Source organism: Euprymna scolopes, chromosome 4 (genome assembly GCF_053919585.1).
Source record: "Euprymna scolopes isolate OS-2025 chromosome 4, ASM5391958v1, whole genome shotgun sequence".
Lineage (NCBI taxonomy): Eukaryota > Metazoa > Mollusca > Cephalopoda > Sepiida > Sepiolidae > Euprymna > Euprymna scolopes.
In genome coordinates, this window is record NC_136485.1 from 20,839,501 (window position 1) to 20,861,869 (window position 22,369).

The following is a 22,369-nucleotide window of genomic DNA, read 5'->3' on the forward strand; positions in this document are numbered from 1 at the left end:
TCTATCTAAAATGTGTTTATTTTTGTTGAGGGTACGAGACCCAGTTTTTAAACTGCATTTTATATATTTGTAATGTGCGGCCATCTTCGTCTCCCTTACTATACAGATTAATCAGTCTAATGTGCGTCATGAGTAACTTGCTGGAATCTGTGAAAAATAGAGAAGATTCAACAACCTCAGCAAAAATAACCTTCTCAGAAATATCTTATCCTGCCTTGAGAGTAAGGGATGCCATTCTCCTTTCCCTGCGACCTCTTTCTCACGGAAGAGATGTTGCGAACCTGCCTCTGCTTTATCGTTATTTTCATGGGAAGTTCTTGGATGAGCTCCATTCTATGGTCCTCAATTGTCCTTACTTTCACGAGAATCAATCGTCTATCTGTAACCACTATAAATAATTTTCCCCGACTCTTTACCTGAGAATAAAATTAAATGTAGATTCCATGAATGAGGCTTTTTTCTGAACTGCACACCTTTGTAACGATGTTTCGTTTTCTTGCTTTCCAACAGAAAATATGGTCGTCTTCAAGCCCTACGTGAACAAGTTCTTGATGAGCCATCCCCTTAATAATCCAATTCACACAATTTCTATTACTTACGATTTATACGACATTTTTCCATTGACTACACTCATTAACATTTATCCTCGACTGGCCCGCGGGTTTTGAAATGTACTGACTCCACACACACACCCCCACACACACACACACACATACACACACATATCTCTTCTCTTCTCTTCTTCTCTTCTCTTTTCTTCTTCTTCTATATTCTATCTATTCTATTCTTTTCTATTCTATCTTCTTCTTCTTCTTCTTCTTCTTCTTCTTCTATCTTCTTCTCTTCTTTTCTATTCTTCTATCTTCTTCTATCTTCTATCTTCTTTTTCTCTATATAAATAAAATGAACTAATTTTTTCCCGTCTGATTTTGACATTAATAGGATTAAAAATCAAGATATTTCATGCAAATATAATATGCACAAACGGCAGAACAATATCTGAGGTGTGTTATAGGCTTATTATTTCTCAAATTCCTCGATAATCTTAGATTTCTATACTTTTTCTGCTGAGAAGTCACGGCCAAAATCGGTTAAGATCAATGGAAGTGGTAACATTTTTTCTCTCTAATAAATTCCTCCCCCCCCTGCCACCACTTAACACCGTTTGGGGATCGTTCACAAGGAACAGTTGAGAGGAGAACACCGGTTTGGCTTCGTAGTTCTTTCATGTGAAGTTATTTAAAATCACTAAACTAAGCTGCAGTGCTCTGTGGCGTAGTGGTTAGCGTGCTGGGCAATTCACATTATATTTTCACGTTCGCGCCGACCTACCGTAGTCGTTTTTTTTTTTTTTTTTTTTCCTAAACAACTGGAATGGAAATTTTCTTGGTGGCCGAACTGTTAACGTTGCAGATGTTTTTTTTTTCATACTTTATTTTCCTACTTTTACTCATGACTCCATGTTTGATCCTTCCTACTTACTTACCATAACATTTTTTAACCTCCCCCCCCCGTCCCGGAAACAAACACTCGGGCAACGCCGGGTACCCCCGCTAGTATATAAATATATATGTATATGCATACATATATATATATATATATATATATATATATATATATATATATACATCTCTCTCTCTCTCTCTCTCTCTCTCTCTCTATATATATATATATATATATATATATATATATATATATATATATATATATATTTACCTGTGTGTGTACTTTTATATATTTGGAGTCGATTCCAAATAAAAAAAAATTGGAGTTAGTTTTTAGTTCATGTTATATAACTGTGCATATTCTTTATTGTTTCAATTTATCATGTATTTTTGGTGTGAGAGGTGGAGACAATCCGAGTTAGCGATTTAGGAGTTATGGTTAAGAGTGATTTAATATAGTGAGAAAACTATTGATTGCAGTTAGAACAAAAAGTAAAAAGTATCTTTTAAGGTTAGGCTGATTATTAATTCAGGTCTATTTGCTTGGGTGAATTCGTGCTAAAAATGATAGCATTGTTATAGTATTATTGTTAAGGCATGCCTGTGTAGCAACATATTACCGCTTATGTAATATATATATATATATATATATATATATATATATATATATATATATATATATATATATATATATATATATATTGGACGTTTCCCTCTATCAGTTTTCAGACTTCCGGTTTAAAAAAATTGTCTGCTTACCTATTTTATGTCTGCTCTGTCTTAAGTCGGATATGAAAAGCCACGGCTGTTATTTTAAGAATACACAATGTCAAAATATTTTTTGGTTTTACCTTATTTTACTGTTGTTTCCTTACAAATAAATGTAATTTAATCCCGGTGTGCTAAAAGAAAATCTGAGTTAAATATAAATACAGAATATATAATTATAATTATATTCATAACAATATTTACTGCTTTTAGTGGCGTTCTTGTAGATGCTGACAATTATATCTTTTTCAGGTTACTTAAAAAAATTTTCTCTTCAAAGATAAGTTGTGGTAGAATCTTGGTTTTAGTAGTGCTTTTAGGTTGGCCTTCTTTATTTTCATTACTACTTGCAGTAGTGCTCTGGAGGCGTCCTGAGATTTCATTTATTTCACTTATCCTTAAAAAATTTTTTCTCAAAACGATAACAGACAGTATCATCTCAAAATCACTTATAATATTGAACATTATTAATTTTTCCCTTCAAGGCTAACAGGTTGACTAGTAATATTTAAAAAAAATACACGGGTCGTTAAATGAACAAACCCACCCCAAATAAATTATAAAATCTATAGTACCATCTGTCTCTAGAAGAATTTCTGCTCTTCTGCTTATAAAAAAAATCTTGTAATCAAAATGCTACTTTCTTCAACCCAGGACATAAGGAAAAGATTAAATACAACAATTATGCTCCTCCTGCAGGCCTCCTTAAATCTGTAATCACACACAATATGACTCGTAAGAAAACAGTTCAAATAACAAGATCTGCCGCTATTAATAACAATGAACCAGTTTACATATATAATCCAAACCAAAATACTATATCGCAATACCTCTAACCCACCCAGTCGCATCAGGAGAAATAAAAATATTTGGTTTAATCCTCTATTTAGCCAAAATGTCAAAACTAATATACCTAAGGAATTCTTCAACATTGTACAAAACTCTTTCAAATACCCACACAGATATAGTTCTATTTTCAATAAAAATTCAATGCCTAATTTAGCACAAAGAATCTTAACATCTAATAACAAAAAAGTTAAATCAGCCCAAAATCTCCCTTTCACAATTAAACCCAAAACTAACTGTAATTTTAATAACAAACATCTTTTGCTCACTCAATAATGATTGCATCCATAAAGATGTTATATATTCTTGCACTATTACTGAGCTTCCACGCAATCCTCCCATACCATTCACTAATATTTCGTCTTCAAGTTATTCTTCTTACTTTACATTTTAGTGTTGGGGATCACTTTCTTATATAAATTTAACGTTATATGAGAACCCATTTTTTGGTAAAGTTGCGGGGCATGTAATCGGTAGACTTTTTTCAAGTTTAGCACGGATTTTATGCGTTGAATCTAAAAATAAGTAAAGTGTTTGAGTTATCGCTACATGTCCTTGTACACATTTTGCCTTAGATGTACGCATGCGTAGAATATTTTAGAAGAAGTTAATGAGAGTTAAAATGCCATCCCGAATAATTGTTTTGATATTCAAGTCCAATGTGCTGGGTGATTATGTTGAAAAAATACTACATTTGAAGTTGTAGAACGTCAAAATCTTGCGAATTACACTAGGAATGACTACCCGCTGTGAGAAGAATCGGGGCCTTGCAAGGAAATAAACGTCATTAACGACCTTCTGATGGACGGATACAGAAAACTATTCCCACAGCTGCACATCAAGTTCGGCTTAATCAAGCAGTTCACCAAAGCACTGGACATGAAAAGTGACTGTTCACTTGTTTGTTCCAAGATAGAGAGTTGGGAAGTTGAAAGCCGGTATCTTTGACAATCTTCGGATCGAACAGATTCAAATAATACTGAGTTTGAATACTACACGAACTAAGTGTAACTGAAAGCGTTAAATGCATTTGTTCTGGTATTGAATAACTTTATTGGAAAAAAGCTAAACACTAAGCAAAACCAGTCCGAAACATGCTAACTGCTTTCAGATATCTGTGCTGGCAAATGATCGTCAAAATACAGTAGCTATTTTCACATAGGGACGAGATTCCCGGGAACCTAGCTTCAATGAGTGAGTAGCAGGGAAAACGAATCGATCAGAATATGAAATAGATGGATATGACGTATCTGGGTCACTTAAACGCAGTAATGATGGCTCACTACAGTGACACTATTGCTTGTATTGCATTGTTAGTGGCTAAGTTACCAGAAAACCCCATGAAAACATAGGAAGGAACATTATTTCGAACAACTTACATGGTCCAAATAAATAACACACACGCCAACATTCCTCTTGTAATTAATGTATATATATCTATATATCTATAAAAGTGAACGTGCCTCTGTGTGTGTGTGTGTGTGTGTGTGTACATTTACCTACGCAACTAACTCTGTCAATTTTTAGTCTACAGGCTCGAAATTTGATATACAGGGTAATGGGATTTGGGAAAATCTGTGATCGATTTCCGGCCAGAAATTTGGTTGATAAGGGGTCAAAGTTCAACGATTTGACATTTGAGAAATCTACCAAACTCCTCCGACAATTTGGGGTCAAACACTTTACAAACAAACACTTGACATCGGCGAGCGGCGTTCACTCACTATAAAAAAGCCAAATTCCATATTCTGTGCTTTATTTGTGACAAACAGTGCAGATCACGCAGTGGGCATCAATGGAATCGCAAAGTAAAAACAAAAGATGAAGAAGACGCCATCATCCACATGGATGAACTGCCATAACAAACAAGGTAATGTAATAGCACCATTTGAGCAAAGACGAGTTTTTACAAGAAAGACACGTGATACACCAAATTTACTGTAACAATTAAATAGCTGTAAGAGTTACCAGGGACCGAGTCTGGTGTTCGTCCAGACGCGTTTAATTAATCTAATAAACCAATAAATTATCGGTGCTCGACTGCAGAGGTTATATTATATTTAACAATATAATATACGATATCGTGATTTTTCTTACTCCCAGTGCACATCTTGAGATATATTTTTTAAGCCCAGTATTCCTTTGAAGTAATCTTACTGGAAGTTGGCAAGTTCAAAACTGCACTCCACTTCTCACGAGGCCAATTATTAAACTATGTAGGTTATTCGCACAACACTGACAGATAACTTTTAAGTACTTATAATGCAAACAGATGTTTAGTTTACGCATAGTTTCACCTCTCAGTAGAAGCGATTATCTTCAACTTCTGGATTATGCACCATGTGAATCAATCCTACACTAAAACGCTCACGACATTAGAAATATTGATGTCACATTTCTAATTTGCCTATATCAAATTAGTATATCAAATATAGTGGACGAAATCAATGCGGTTGTATATACAGTTTCTGTCATCACCGACCCATAAGACAAACATGGCCTTTTCTTTTCGAAACTACATTGGACAACTATAGAATAAAAATACTAATAAATGATGTTATGTATTAGTACTCAAACAACAAAATAAGATTATATCTTTAACTTATTTCCAAAATCAAAATCCCAACATTATAAAAATATTCTCAGATGTCTATTTATTATGTTAAACACACAACAATTCACATTCACAATGAAACACTGATTAAAAATCCGTACATATAAAAATATGGCAAACTACTATCGTATTTAGCCAGCATAAGTGAATGGTAAAACGTCAAGTGAAAAGTCAGCAAAACGCAGTAAGATTTTTCAATATGAAAAACAATAGGAATGCCCCAGCCATAAGCATGACAAGTATATTTTGGGTGAAATCCCTAAGGACGATTTAGATAAAAACGTCTGTAGCGATTTGTTATAATGGGAGTCGTTATTTTCTGATCAGGAGAGAATTATAATGACTACTAAGTTTGTATGTCCAATTTTTTCAGGATGATGTCATCTCAGAACTGACAACAAGTGCAGAACTAGAGACATCTAATCGTAAGATTCGACTGAGGAGTGGCTATTATATAATTCGTCACAATAGACTCTACGGAGCCAATCTGTAAGACGTTGAATATTGAAAGCAGCAGCAAGTCCTGACAAAATCAGGGTTGCAGAGTCGGAGTCGGAGGGAGTCGGAATTTTTTATCCGACTCCTTAAGTCCAAATTTTTTTTTAATGATTTCCCAGACACTATTTCAACCACAGACTCAGAGGGAACCTACGATGTAAAGGATTTTGAAAAGCTTTTGGATCAAGAAGATCCTAAAGCAAGGTCAAAGCGGCGTAAGCTACAGGAAACAGCTAAAACGCTATCTTCAGTGAATAAAGCCTTAGCGAGTTTCAAGCTAGATTTTCATGCTGCATTACAGCAAGTAGAACAACTAGATAGAAAGTCTAAGTTTAATGTTCATGAAGCTATAAAGCAGTACCCTGCGATAGTGAAAGAATCTGCAATGTTGGCATCAGCACTTCCTCCAAGGCAAGTGAGTGTTGAACGTTTGTTTTCAGCGCTAACGCTAATCAGGACGGACCAAAGGGCTGCAATGAAAGAGAAGATCACTGAAGCCATCTTGTTTTTGAGAGTAAATTATTAAATTCTTATTTGCAACGTTAAATTCTATAATTATAAATAAATCCCATTTTTATGTTTACAAATAAGACATTTTTATAGATTGATTATTTTTCCTAATATTGTGATGGAAGATTTATGAGAATGGACAAATGCAATAACAGATGAGTTTTTCGGGAGAGGAAAGGGTACAAAGGAAAAAGAAAATATATAGCTTGAAGTGCAACTCTGCTATGACAGATTTGAATATGCTGATAGGCTGGTAAATGATCATGAGCTTAAATAATACCATTGTATATATATATATATATATATATATATATATATATATATATATATATATATATATGAACAAATGATTAATAAAACATGTTAAAAGACATCTTGAAAAAGAGTTAAACATATTTAATTTTAAAAAAGGAAGCACAAGATAAGTGGATTGTCCTTAATCCGCGGAGTTTCGAAGAAATATTCTCCTTCTCATCAAAGGGCAGGAATTAGCAAAATGCAGGATCGGATTTTGCATATAAAAGTATTTAATGAAACTAAAAGTAAGTCACAGATCTTACTTGGTTAAAAAGGGTGAGGTAAGGGGAACAGGAGACAAAAGAAAAATGATAAAAAGATTTCACATGAATGGATAGTCCGGTGAAGGGTAAAAATCCAAAAATGGTAAATTCAAAAAGGTCGAATTTAAAATTTCAATCCAATGGGTAAATTCCAAATGGTCCAACATAATTCAAAAGGCAGAGTTCCTTGGAAAAAAGCGCAAATGGAATGAATTCCAAATCATTAAAATAAAAGCACTGGAGATAAAATTTAAAACACGTCTGTCAAGGCTGGATGAATAAAAAAAATTAAGGTTTAAAAAAAAAACAAAAAAAACGAAAAGCGGTGAAAGTATAAATTTGAAAAGCAAGGTCAAACTGACCCAGACAAAAAGCGCGAAAGTTAGCGTTAATAATTAGGTCAGCTTAGATATGCACGTGAAAGTCCCAGAATTTAATTAAGAAAACTGATCAGAAGAACAAATAAATGACCAAGTTCAAAAATTTTTGCTAATTCCTGCCCTCTGATGAGAAGGAGAATATTTCTTCGAAAGAACTATCCACTTATCTTGTGCTTCCTTTTTTAAAATTAAATCTGCTTTTAAGTCTTTTTCACGATGTCTTTTAACATGTTTTATTAATCATTTGTTCATATTATACGCTCTATTTCCTTTTCGGTTTTATTGAGCTTTTACATCTGGCTGAGTTTATTTTACTTGTAAATATTAACTCTTTAATATTTATAATATATTTTAAGTTTACCATTTTGATTACCTTGGTAAACTTATTGTAATTTTTATTATATATATATATATATGTATATGTACATGTATATATATATGTATATGTATATATATGCATATGTATATTGATGTATGTGTATATATATATGTGTGTATATGTATGTGTATATATGCACGTGTATATATATGTGTGTGTATATGTATATGTGTGCATATATATGTATATATATATCTGTGTATGTGTATATATTTATGTAGATATACATATATATATGTATGCATATATATGTATACATGTGTATATGTATATATTTATATATATATATATATGCCTATGATATTTCAATAATAATCAATCTATGCTAGTATAGCCCTTTATGGCTTTTTCCTGTTTTATCTTTGATCCTCATTCCATAAAGGCAATATTATCTTTTAAAATATTATTCTCTGTATAACGTCTTTATCCCCCTCTTCTGATGAGAAGCGTTTGGCTTCGAAATGTCATGGTATAAAGAGGTTTCCCTATCCCTAAATATTGTATACTATTTCGAATTGATAGCATAATACAATTTAATTGTAAACTTTTTATCCCTTTGTTATCTAAACTTATTCTATAATGATGGTTGAGTTTATATGTGAGTATATTTATCAAGAAGTGAATGCTAAACGTCAAAAAAGATATACATAAAAAGTAATTATGAAATACATGCTGAATAGATGTGGGAGGCTGGTATATGGATCTGACAAATAGATTTTCACATAGGGTCAAGGAGTCGGGAGTCGGGAGTCGGAGTCGAGAGTCGGAGTCGGAGTCGGGAGTCGGAGTCTCAGTTAAAGATATTAAAGTATTCGGAGTCGGAGTCGGCATCCTAGTAATTCTAGGAGTCGGAGTCGGAGTCGGACTTTTACCATCCGACTCCGCAACCCTGGACAGAACAATAAAAACTATAGCTGAGTAGTCGCTAGAGTTACATATCTAGAAAATTGAGCTACTAAATGGAAGAAAAATGCGAAGAACTTCACTTAAATTTTAAAACCCTTCAACAGTTCTCGCAGTTGAAATGTATGAGATATCAAGCATATGTTTGGCACCCAGTATGATGCCTCATCGCTATCTTAAAGAAATGATTACGAAATTGAAAAAAAAAGATACAAGAATTGAACATCTATATATATTTGAAATTAATATAATATGGTATTGAGTGCATATGTCTGTATGTATATGATTTTGTAAAGACATTCTGACATTTGGATACGTTTCCCTACAATTTAAACCTAACTAAATATTAATAATCACAGAATATTTGCGGCCCAAATAAGTTTTCTTCCGTATAGTAGTCTACCAATGCCTTTTTCGAGAGATAGTTGACTTTTCGTGACTGATATTACCTTGATTAAGAACACGGGACAAGGAACTCTACAAGAGTAGATTTCTTCTTTCCATGGAATCTAATAAAAATAAAAAACACCAAAAATATATAATATAACATATTCAAATAGTAAATTAAGGAGAGGGAAACAATTTGTTTAAAAACTCAGAGCTTGAGGGGAACGATAGAATTTTACTGGAATATTCAGATATAGAGATCAAGACACGGCAAGTCCTTTATTTTCGAAAACCCCATCTGTAGTAAAATGAAATTTATATTAGTAATATATAAAATTGACAGTTTGATATTAAAGGGAAAATATCACCGTTGTCGGTTTATTTTATGAAACAGGAAGGTACCTGCAAAAAAATATTTGTAAGAGATTTTAGAAAAATAAACACTGAAAAAATATACCGTAACAATTACGCAAGTAGACGTAAAACTATGGATAAAAATACATTTCACTTTTTTGTTCATATAATTATGGAAAAAATCCATTTTTATATATCGTATATATATATATATGTATATATATATATATACATATATGTGTGTGTGTTTGTATGCTTGTGTGTGCGTGTATGTGTGTATGCGTACGCGTGTGTTTATGTGTGCGTGTGCCTGTGTCTGTATATATACGTGTGCATATCGAACTATAAATAGTAGAAGAAACCAATTGCTTCGAAACCTGGATAAATCTATGAATTTGAAATATAATGGTTTCTTGCCATAGATCGCATCTGTGTTAAAGTCAGGAATTTGCGTGAGAAAGTGAAAGAAACACAAGAGAAGAGATGCTATACGACGCCATACTTGTGAATCTCGCCTAGTGCACCGTTGCAATTGTATCCCATGCGTGCCTATTAAATTTCATCTGATACGGCTTCATACGTGTCCATATCGAACGAAAGTTTCTCTCCACGTCACAGCAAGCATTAGTGTTTGCAGTAGGCCAAATTCAGTTAATTACCATAGCGTGTCAAATTTGATTTCAATGCTTCACCGGAGACAATGTTCGACAGTGAGTGGGCGCTCATGCTTTTCAACAATTTCGGACATTCCGTGGTGGTGTATATTTAGATCGTGTAATATATAATCATAATGAGCAATTGACTATCGCACAGTGTATGTACAATTAAAGTACACTGTAAAAACAGTTTTATTATGAATGTGTCTGTAATACTGATTAAGTTTTATGCGTTCTGAAAGGTAATTACATGAAATTATTTATGTTTGTCCGCTGTTCGTCAGTTCATTTCATTCTATATAGGCAAGATAACATTTTTAGTCGAGTACATATTGACGTTTCAACTGTCTGACCAATTCATAGACATGGTCTTACTTACAAGGGTTTCGTTAATTATATATAGCGTAATTATCAAATAAAACGTTATACAAAATAATAAAGCATGGTTTTGAAGAAAACATCCGTTAAATCCATCGTGAAGAATTAAAAACTATATATTTCCGACGCTTTCTATGGTCCTATGATCATAGGGGGTGGGGGTTATGCGATATAAACACTGGTTTACGTTTTTATTCATCTATATTACATTATCTGATCAGTAAAACCATAAAGTATATTAAGGAACCCCCTCTTTAACAATAATGTAAAAAACCGTGACAGATATCAACACATATTTCTTCAGGGCTATCAAAAATATTAATTATCTGTCTACCTACATTTTTCTTTTTGAAAGTAGGTGTAATTTTAATATGAAACTTCCTCATACAAATTTAAAACCATTTATTAAAGTTCTTTTATTCATAGGAAAATTGAATAACCAACGCAGAAACAGACAAAAAGAATCAAACTCTTCTTTGTCTCCTCTATTGTGACAGTCACGTTTATTTTTTTAATATTAAAAACATTTTTTTTACACAGCAATCACCACTTATCAAGGCCCGACAGCCACTCAGGGATAAGTGTTATTGCAAGTACATAACGCTAGTGTGGAGATTTGATGAAGTGTTTACTTAAGGGGGCGGTTCATTAGGAATTTGTTAAAGTTGGACTTGAACACAGCAAAGTTGTAGTCCGGTGGGAAGCAGGCAGACCGAACAGAGTTCCACAGACGTGCAGTTCTAAGAAAGAATCTTTGTTCATGGAATCCGCGTTTTGATTTAGGCACATATAGAGAGTGGGGGAACTTTTTCACAGTGGATTCAGCTAGACGAGAGTTTTTCGTGAAAGATTGGCGAAGGGGGACCAGAGATTGGAGTTCAGACGAGCACCTGCCATGGAAATAACGATAAAACAAGGATAAGCTCGCAACATCTCTTCTGTGGGAGAGAGGTTGCAGGGTAGAGAAAAGGGCATCCCCCACTAAGCCACAAAGTCTATTTTGTACTCTGTCAAGGCAGGAAAGGCTGTTTTAGCAGCTTCTGCCCAGATATGGCAACAGTATTCCATCCTTGGACGTACTTGGCTTTTATATAGATAGAGAATTGCATCAGTAGTGAGATTACTTCTGGAGCAGTAGAAGGATCCCACCATCTTTCCAGCGACCTTGGCAACAGACTTGATATACGTGTTCCATTTCAGATCAGAAGTAAAGGTCAAACCCAGAAGCTTGTAAAAATATGGGGCCTCACCCAGACGAGAGCCATCCATCACAATTGATGTCAGATGGGGATCAGAGCGTTGATGATGTACGGATAGGAGTTTGGTTTTGGATGCATTAAAGATAACCAGCCACATCTTCCCCAACTGAACCACGGGCTCGAGATCAGAGGAAAGAGAATCAGAGAGAAATTTGTCATTTACAGCCTTTGATGTGTTGCCGTAGATGGTCGTGTCATCAGCATAGATGTCAGCGAATGATTTAAGTATGTGTTTAGGGAAGTCATTGATGTAGATAAGGAAGAGAGTTAGGCCCATGATTGACCCCTGAGGGACTCCAGCATTTATATTGCAGGCTTCCGATTTTTGTCCATCTAGCACTACTCTTATGAGCCTATCGGAGAGAAATGATATAATGATTGAGAATACATTTCCAGTTATACGGTAGCTGGAAATCTTGTGAAGTAGACCCTTATGCCATACCTTGTCGAAGGCCTTTGATATGTCAAGAGCAATTGCCCTAGAAGGAAGCCTTTGTCAAGAGATTCACTAATCGTGTGGGATATAACCGTCAGTACATCTGCGGTAGATCTTGCAGAGTGGAAACCATATTGTGTGCCACTAAGAAGGTTATTCCTGCTGAGGTGGTTGACTATTTCTCTATTTAATATGGATTCCAGCAACTTACTCATAACACACAGGAGACTTATTGGTCTGTACTGAGAGGGAGATGACTTATCACCTGAATTCTTAAATACAGGGCAAACTGATGAGGTTGTCCAGGGAGTCGGAAAGCACTTCTCCTTAAGGCAGCGCTTAAACAGTTTCGTAAGTATGGGAGCAAGATCTGGTTGAAACTTTTCAAACACTATAATTGGGATGCATTCAGGGTCAGTTGCTTTACTGGAATCTAGGTTCTTGATTAGCTTGGCGACTTCATGCACGGATATTTGTATGTTATCTAGCTTGTTCTGTGTTATAGGAGGAAATATGGAGAGTTGATGGCCTTCGTCGCATGGGGTAGAATTACCTGCAAAGTTCTTTGCAAAGAGTTTGGCCTTGTCTGACGCTGACGAGATGACTTCTGGTCCATTGATAATGGTTGGGATAGAACGCCCACTTCTGTTCAGGATCCTATTTGTTTAGATGAATAAAATAAAATACGATTTAAATTACACATGTAAGGTCATGTAATATTCCCGTAAATATGAAAATTAAACATATATTTTAACAAGCTTAATTGAAAGTAAAATAATTTCTTTTAACAATTGAGAATTCCTCATTATGTTAAATGAACTATGTGTATTGCTTTATTGCAGGTCAATATATTTTAAATTTTTGAATTGCTATGAAACGCAGAGAAGAAAATTTCGTACACCAGAAATGTATAACACGGTGACGTATTTTTCTATTTTTTTTTTTTTGAATTTTTACGAGGATTTTGTAAAGTATCCTAATTTGTCAAGTTTCTGGTAATTTTAAATGTGTATTAATTCATTGCAGGTAGAGAAAGGGTCGATTGACAGCTAGGAACATGTTGTTGCAGGTCTTGCACAAGGTTTATCTCTCGTAGATCTAGCCATAGAAATTGGAAGAGATTGAAGAATTTTGTCTTCATTCGTTTAAAATCCAAACATCAAAGCGGAGAAGGAACCCACTCAAGAAGGTCAGTTACTGCTGGTGATGTTAAAAAATTTGCTGTCAACTAATTAAGCAGCCGGGCAGCAACATTAGTGTTATTTTACTTGTCCAGAAAGACATACTCTAATGTCTTAAGTGAAATTACAAGAAACATTAAACCCGTGGCACAAACTGTCTCAAACCAAACTCAAGGTAAAACGTTTGGCTTTGGCTCAGAAATACATGAGAACCAGCTTTTAAAATGTTCTCATCACCGATGAGGCAAAGAAAAACCTTTGATGGATAAGATAGGTGAACCAAAGTTTTGCGTCCTCTTGGATTCCCGTTCCCCCTTCGATTGCATCGTCAACGGGAAGGTGAAAGTGTCGAGTTTTGCGCTGGAATAATCTGCGATAGAATTAATTGGACAATTTCTTGTGCCAGAAGGTGTAAAACTGACAAGCCAGTATAATATTTTATTTTTAAATGAGAATTTGTCACCATGGCTTGAATACCTTCTATTATCATGTCCCGCAAATTAATTTCTATGCACATTGTGCCATCCCACCTATTCAAGTCTTAAGTTATTAGGCATTAGTGGAGACAGTTTGATGACAGTGCCACTTTATTCTCCAAATGTAAATCCAATTAAGCAGTTCTGGTCAATAATAAAGAAGAAAGTTTATGAGAGAGGTGCTAAATTGTCATCGAAGGATGGACTTTGGAAGCAGATTTTGGAAGTTTCCTTTAGCATAAAATTATCTCAAATCCGCCGATTGACATCATCAGTTTACATTAGGCTATTGAAGCGATTTCGAAGAGTGTTAGCTGTATTGATAATAAATATTTCCTTAAAAAATATAATGTGAAATTCGTTCTTATTTTTGATTTATATTGTGACTGTTTATGTTCTTTATTTCAGATAAACAGAAATATGAAGTTAATATATTGTTTTATTAGCGAAAATATACATCTTTAGACACTTGGGATAGTGAATACACTAAAAATTACTAGAAAATAGAAAAATTTCATAACATTCAAAATATTTGTTCAAACTACAAAAAAATCACGAAAATAAGACACCTTGTAAGGCTCTTCCTATATATGCACCTTCACTTCTCTGCGTTTTATATCTATTACAAAATTTAAAAAAATATTTACCTGCAATAAAGAAATACACAGTGTTTATTTTAAAATATGACAATACACGTATATCTCAATAGATGATAATAGAATAAATTAACCAGCATGTGTTCGTTATCTATCACAATTAAAAGCTAAGATTGTTTTCAATGTTAGCGAAATTCATTCTCTAGTTAAATAAACCGCAATACCTACAGGTTGGAACGATAAAACTGTCGTCTTACACCTTTGTTTTAAAACTTTTATCGAAAAAACATTCTGGTAAGTTGATTATGTGATAGAGTTCAATGTAACCGCCGTCATCCTATATTACCGCCTCAATATGTGTCCAGAACAAGGAGTGTAGCTTTTCCACAAGTGCCGACAGGAGCTCGGCGAATACTCGACAGATGTTGGCGGTCATGCTGGCTTTTGCGCTGTGGGAAGTAATACTGTTGATGTTCCCGACGTACAAATAAACGAAGTAGTCAACCGTGCTGAGATCGGCCCTTGAGGGGAGACAGTGCGAGAAGGGTACACAATCTTCCCTACACTTCAAGTTCTCCTTCACACATGTTTTCACAGTTGTGTATTAAACGTCTTATCTACCGAATATGTCGCTTTTATCAATGATTGTTTGGTCCTTTCTGATGAACTTTTTAGTCCGGATCTTCGTGGCGGTGTCCTCGGCCTTGGGCTTCCGTTTTCTTACATCCAAAGAGAGGACCGTTCGATGCGTAGACTTGAGCCCTCAACCGATAAGCCGTCTGGATTCGCATTTTGAGGCTGCTTGCAAATGTCCTGTTTCAATAAATTGGATCGGTAGAGAGCATAAGTTGTACAGCCACGCACCGTCAATCTCGCTAGTTGAAGATTGTGTCACTTTCAGACATGATAGAAGGCTCCTATAGCTCGTGTGACTTTTAGACTACTGGCCAACTAGTAGATGCTCTGCAACAAAAAACACCGGTTTTCATTTAAGGGAAATGGAATAATGTCGTCTCTTCTAGGGCGACAATTCTATCGTCTCACCATGTATAATAAATTAGATAACCCGTTTTATGATTCTTTTGTTAACTGGTTCCACCTTCTACTGTATTAAGACTTTGACTTCAAATACGTTAGAAAATACGTTAGAAAATACGTTGACATTCTTTTTTATACAAAAAAAATATTCTGAGGAAAACGAAAAGTAAAATAAAAAAGCCAACCAAAGTTACACTAAGATATTTTATTTACCTATGTTCACTTAGACATTTTTGTTTTAAGTTTTTTTTTAATTTTTATTTTCTCAGCGAAAGCTTTTATAAATATTTGTATTTTTTTATGTTTGACATTGAGCTATATGAAAGAGTGCTGACATGTTTGTAGGAACAACAACGGCATCTCACATATCCAGCCGTGGTCGGAGATGACTACACTTTCTAAAAAAATGCGAAAAATTTACACAACACGAAACCACCGGTCCACTACCGCTAGAAAAACTAATTCTTAATCAGCATCTATAATGTCCGAACCTTTTCAGCTGTATTGATCATGATTTAAGTTTTGACTGTTATCGATATGTCACAAAGCCAGATAAATCGAGACAAGATCCTATCCGAGGTCCATTGAAAGGTCTTTGAGTATTGTTACTCTTGCGTCTCGATATACATTAGACTTGTATTTTTCTGGAAGTAACTAATTCAGTTTATTTTAATCTCACTATCTGTATAACATCTTTTTAATATTTTTGTTTACATAGGAATCACCATTTCTCAAGGTCAAGAGGCCACTCGAGGATAAGGGTTAAAGAGTGTACAGTAGAAATTAGACAATATAGTAATCGTTAGTAATGGAAATTCGGTAAATTTGTTAACTCATATGGAACAGCTCAATAAAATAGTTCGGACATTATGGTCTACTATAAATTGTATAGCGCCGTTTGTTTGTTACTTTTTCTCCGGCTCTTTGAGTTTATTTTCTAATGGGTTTATTTTGTATGTTACATTTCAGTCGTCGTTTTCCTGCTTACCATTATATCATTCCTAACATAATTCTTTCCCTCACTGCGCTTGGTTGATAGAAGGTTTTCAACCGGTCTGACCAATTAGTTTTCTTTAAGTTAAAACTTCTTCCACAAATCTTGGCTGAAGTATTATTCACAACATCTTGCTTAGTCATTGGTTTATTTGTTTATTAGCTCTTACGCCCTATGTGCCAAAATTATTCGAGACGACACTATTTTGGTTGATTCTTGATAATGGGATGGATGTGGTCGGTATGCAGACGGATGAAGGAAAAACGAGGCCGGTTAGATTGACAGTGGTGAGAGATTTTAAGTGGTATAGAGGAGGAAGAAAAATATTTCGAAAAAAAAAACATACCCGGATATTTATTTATTGCTTTTCTTTGTTGTTTTGTAACGGCTATGTTACATATATTTATTTTCGATAGCCGTGACTAGGACTTTAAACATAAATGAAGCAACATTAAGGAAAATAGAAAGAAAAATTAACGTTATGAACGAAATACCCAATCGAAAATAATAACTTAAAAACAAATCCGACCGGGGGCGCCATCTAGACAAAAAGGAAATGGTATTTCACCATTCAGTTAGCTGTTTTCCTTCCATGCCTGCTCACTTTCGAATTTTCTTCTATTCTATCAGTCATATTGTCTTCTTTCTTGGATACATCCATAATCAATAATGTCTTTGTGTTAAAAACGAATGTTCTTACCGGTCGGTTATGCATTAATCTCCGTAATATTGTTTCACACTGAATTTAACTAAGCAAATAGCTTGTTTTTTCTTAGAGAGGAAATGAGAATAAACCAGTTTTACTTGAATACATTTTAAAATTTTATGTTAGGACAGTTTAAGCGGTATATCCTATTTTATTATTATGAATTAGTAAAGTTTAAAAATATAAACAAACTTGGCTGGGCGTATTGCAAGATTGGAATAAATGTTTGAACGATTATAGTGCAAAAATATTAAATATATTTATTAGAGTAAGTACTAAAAAGTCTGAATATATTTTTAAGATAAGTAGAAATTATTATCATAGCTTATGGGTCGCTAATTATTAATGCCATTGAGAAAAACCGTTAAGGAATTTAAAGATTCGCGTTTATAATAATAATAATAATAATAATAATAATAATAATAATAATAATAATAATAATAATAATGATTTCTTTTTTAATTAAAAAATTAAAAAAAAACACGGTCATTTTTATTACGAGCTTTGCCTCGAACCTTATATATTATTTTGTTTTATTTGCGAGTTTGGTGCTGTTGCTTGTCGGTATTTTGCTACGTGAATTCAGATAAATACATACCACTGAAATATTAAATTGTTAAGTAGTTTTAATTTTTAAATAAAAGCAAGACTTCGTGCCGGTAAGTTAGTACACTTGACATAATTCCAACCAAACATCAAATTTCTAGGTCATGCACATAATTTAGCCATCGGAACATAGTTACATCGTAAAGTGGGTCAGTTTATGAACAAAGAAACATAAAGGATAGCAGAAATGACAAAGTAGTAAGTGAATAAACGGTGTTCGAAGTAGATAGATACACCGATATTTAATGATGAAATTAACCTTCATTGTCACACGAAAAGATGCAATAATTGTTGTATAATTTTGATATCGGACAATCTGGTATCAATTGTGATTGTCTCGAATAATCTTCTCAAAATGATCGAGCACTTAAGAGAAAAAAATAGGTCGAAATTGTCATGGATAACCTCGCCATATATCTGCTGAGACGTTAATGGAAAAAAAGAGGACGTGGATTAAATAAAGGGTTAGAAACACTAGTGTTCTTTCAACTGGTCTCGCTAAAAGTAATCGATCGATAAAGAGATAAATGAGACGTAAGACTAGGAACACTTTGTGATAACTAGTTTAGTTAAGGTTTTAAAAGAAATTGTAGCAAAACAAGAACTATCTGGGCAGTCAGCATATACATCTATGATCTAAATATTATGAGTGATAGGATATTGAGAGGGAAGTAAGGCTTTATGTAAGAGCATAAAAAATATAGCGAAAAAAGGAACGCACACGAAAAAATATACATGTATAATACTGTATTGAAAAACAATAAACATTATAAAATATGTGTTGTGGAGATTGTCAAGAAAGAGACTGACATCATTACTGAAATAAAATTCCAGATGATGAATTTGCAGACTTGACACAAACAAACAAAAAAATCTATGCACATTCTGATTTGCTCTTTTACTGATCTTACTGGTTTTTATTAAATATGTTTAACATTTGAACATGCAAAACACAGTGAAACACTTTAAAACTGATTCAGTGAAATTTTGGAAAATACAAGAAAAACATTCTTGCTATTTAAGCAGTTCATTGAGTTTCTTTCGCTTTTCTACTCATTAAAATGTTGCCTTTTAATATTTGGAAGAATATGATGTAATAACTTTATTTTTACAAAGGGAAACAAGAAAGAATAAATAGGGAAAGGAAATTCTGAGAGATAACCTATAAAATGAAATAATCGAAAAGATTATATACTAATATACAAGAATACTCGTCACGCTAATAACACGTGAAAATGTAATGTTATCGTCTGTATTATGCTTTTTGTGTTGACTTTTGAAGTTTGCTTTTCTTGTTTTCTTTTATTACGTCAGATAGATTCAGGAAAATTCTTGTAAAACATTTTTGGGAAAGAAAAGTGCATATGAGTGCGTAAGAATATATCAGCAGTGACGAACGATGGCAGGCGAAGAGATTATAAACATCAGTGGTAGTCGAAAAAGGCACATATGCAAATTAGTGAACGGTGAAAATATGAATATGTGCAATCGAAGATGATTATTGGCCGCTGTGCCCAGCATACGGTTAAAATGAAAAGAAACACGTGCCCGGCTAAAATAAAATGTGGCAACGTTAGACTTTTCAAGCGGGTCAGAAAGTAACGGTAATAAAAATATATGTTTTGAAAAAAAGCGATTCGAATTATATTTATTTTTCTCTGGCTTTTATTTTATGAATTGCTAAGGTAAAAATGTAACTCCACGCTGCATTACACCAATAATCTGGCATAAAATCTATTTGCAAGAAGTGTTTCGCTGAGCTAAAATATTGTCAATATCTAGTAATGCTCGGGCATAACTGTTTGCGACATTATTTAATTTCTAAATTCTACAAAAAAATATTTTCTCCCATACATATATATATATATACTAGCATATATATACTGGGTTCAAAAACAGCCTACAGAAAATGGACTCTGATTTACTAAAGTATGATAGATTATGAAAAGGAAAGGTTGTAAAGAGATAACTCGAATTTGGGGGTATCAAAACCAAACCAAAATATGATGAAAGTAAAAATAAAATAGATAAAACACATAGTTTATTATACCATTCGGGTTCACACCGAAGCACTTATCACAATATTCTGTGCATCTATATTAAAAACCTTGTCAAAATTTGTGACATATTTCCATTCTATGTAGGTCAGGTGCGAACGAACACCCCATAATTTTATTATACCATATTTTCTCAAGCTGAAACATAATTATCAAAGTATACTTACGCAGATAGATATGAAAAGTCTCTATTAAAATTTGTGCCTATTTCTATTCTATGGAGGCCATGCGCGAACGCAGACTCCACAGTTTTATTATACCATTCATATCTTAGTTAAACCATATTTATCAAAGTATTATTATGTGCATCTATATCAACACAATTGTAAACGTTTTTTTTTTTTTTACATTTTTTTTATTTCCATACTTTGTGGCGCAGGCGCTTACGCAGACCCCGTAATTTTAATGAACCACCATTCGCCGGATCAAACATACCCATCTTCTATCATTATATGTTATCAGTTTTCGATAATAGTCAACTATATAGGAGAATATTCGTGACCAGGAACACACGCAGACGTTCAGCTTTATAGTATATATATATATATATATATATATATATATATATATATATATATATACTGGATGTACTTAAGCATTTTTTATTCTCATAGCATTTACATGCTAGCTTACTTGTCGCAGAACGGATTTTATAATCTGAAACTTTCTTATGAATAGTTTAGCTTTTTATATATTTATATCTTATGTTAAGTTTGCAGTCCGAAACCAATAACGTAGAAAGCAATGCAAATGATGACTCAACAAACAAAGGTAGATCAAATAAGAAGTGTATTAGGAAAACGTATATTTACAGGATATTTACATAATGGTGTCAAATAAGAGAGTCTTTGCTGGAGAAACATATCTGCTCTCGGCGGCTTTCGGTGGCTTCTGGTGAACACACACTCAGACTAACTGAGTCTTCCTATTTATTCTGACTTTCTTGCAAATGTAGCATTTTTCTTCTCATAAGGGCAATCCGATTCCCAATATCTTTCTGCGCATCTCTTACAGTTATATCTAGGAAGAGACTTGTTACATTCTTTACTATAATTATAATTATTATATTTGGAATATCTCGTTCCTTTTTGACTACTTTTATTTGTATAGTTCTTATTTGAAATCTTCTACTGTTAGTTCCGCTGGCTTAAAATTATCACAGTTTTTATTGACAACTGATGCGTATGTCAAATAAGCTTGGTTGTCCATCTTCCTTAGATTCATACACAACCATCTGTTATGAAAAAGAGATATATTCGAATTAAATAATTCTTTCAGTAAGTTTACAACTTCCATGAAATCTAATTCCGTAGTTTTTTATGTAGTATATAATCTACGAACTTGCTGTGTTCTCTTACATCCAACTTCCTGAGTAAAAGGCTCACTTTCTGGCTATTTGGAAAAGTTTTGCGGACCAGGTGAAAGACATCTTCGTATCTTGTATAGTATGTTTCAAAATTCTTTTCTTCCCCCGGCACATAATTAAATGTGTCCATGCTAAAAAATATAGTTTTATGCAAGAAACTATTACTATTTACATTTTCTCGATTAGTCTTTAATAGTTCCAGTGTTTTTGCAAAACGTTCATTTTTCCTTCCTTCATATTCTAATTGTGGTTTCTTCTGCCTTTTTTCTTGTTCAAGTTGTAATTTCTTCTGCCTTTCTTCTTGTTCCATTTGCCATTTCAATAATATATCCTCTCTACGGGCATCTAGCTCGGATTCCGTCTTTTGTTGCCTCTGCAAAAAATTCATTAACATTCTAGATAAATCTTCCATTTTTTTGTATCCTTCAGTAGCAGTAATGCAGTTACGAGAAAAAATTGTACAATTTCACATGCAACACAATATCCGTACCACATAAAATGGCTTGTGTGACAAAAAATGCTCATAGTTCCAGTTTTCAATAGTAATATCGCTGCTCGAATAATATTTTCTCACTTTGCTAGCGAGTGAAGCTCATCCAACCACAACATAAGAACTGAGGCTTTTGCTGAAACCCCAAAATACGATTTACTTTTCCGTTTTAGGCATTTCCTAATAAATAACAGCCAAACTTAAGTACAACTCTTTCCATAGAAACAAAGAAAGGTTTTTCAATTCGAGTCACAAGTGAAAAAAATAAAATGTATGGACTACATTTAATTTTTTTTTGTTGCATGACGTTTTACTGTCTTATATCCGTTATCCAGTGACAACTTTAGTTTAAAAAAAATCTTTCCTTATTTTAGTATAACTGTGGTATTATTTTTTTTAAATACCGAAGAGAAAAATTTCGTTTACCAAAAAGTCTTTAGTTGGTACTCACAGCAATTTAGGGCATCCACTGGTGAACTTTTTTTT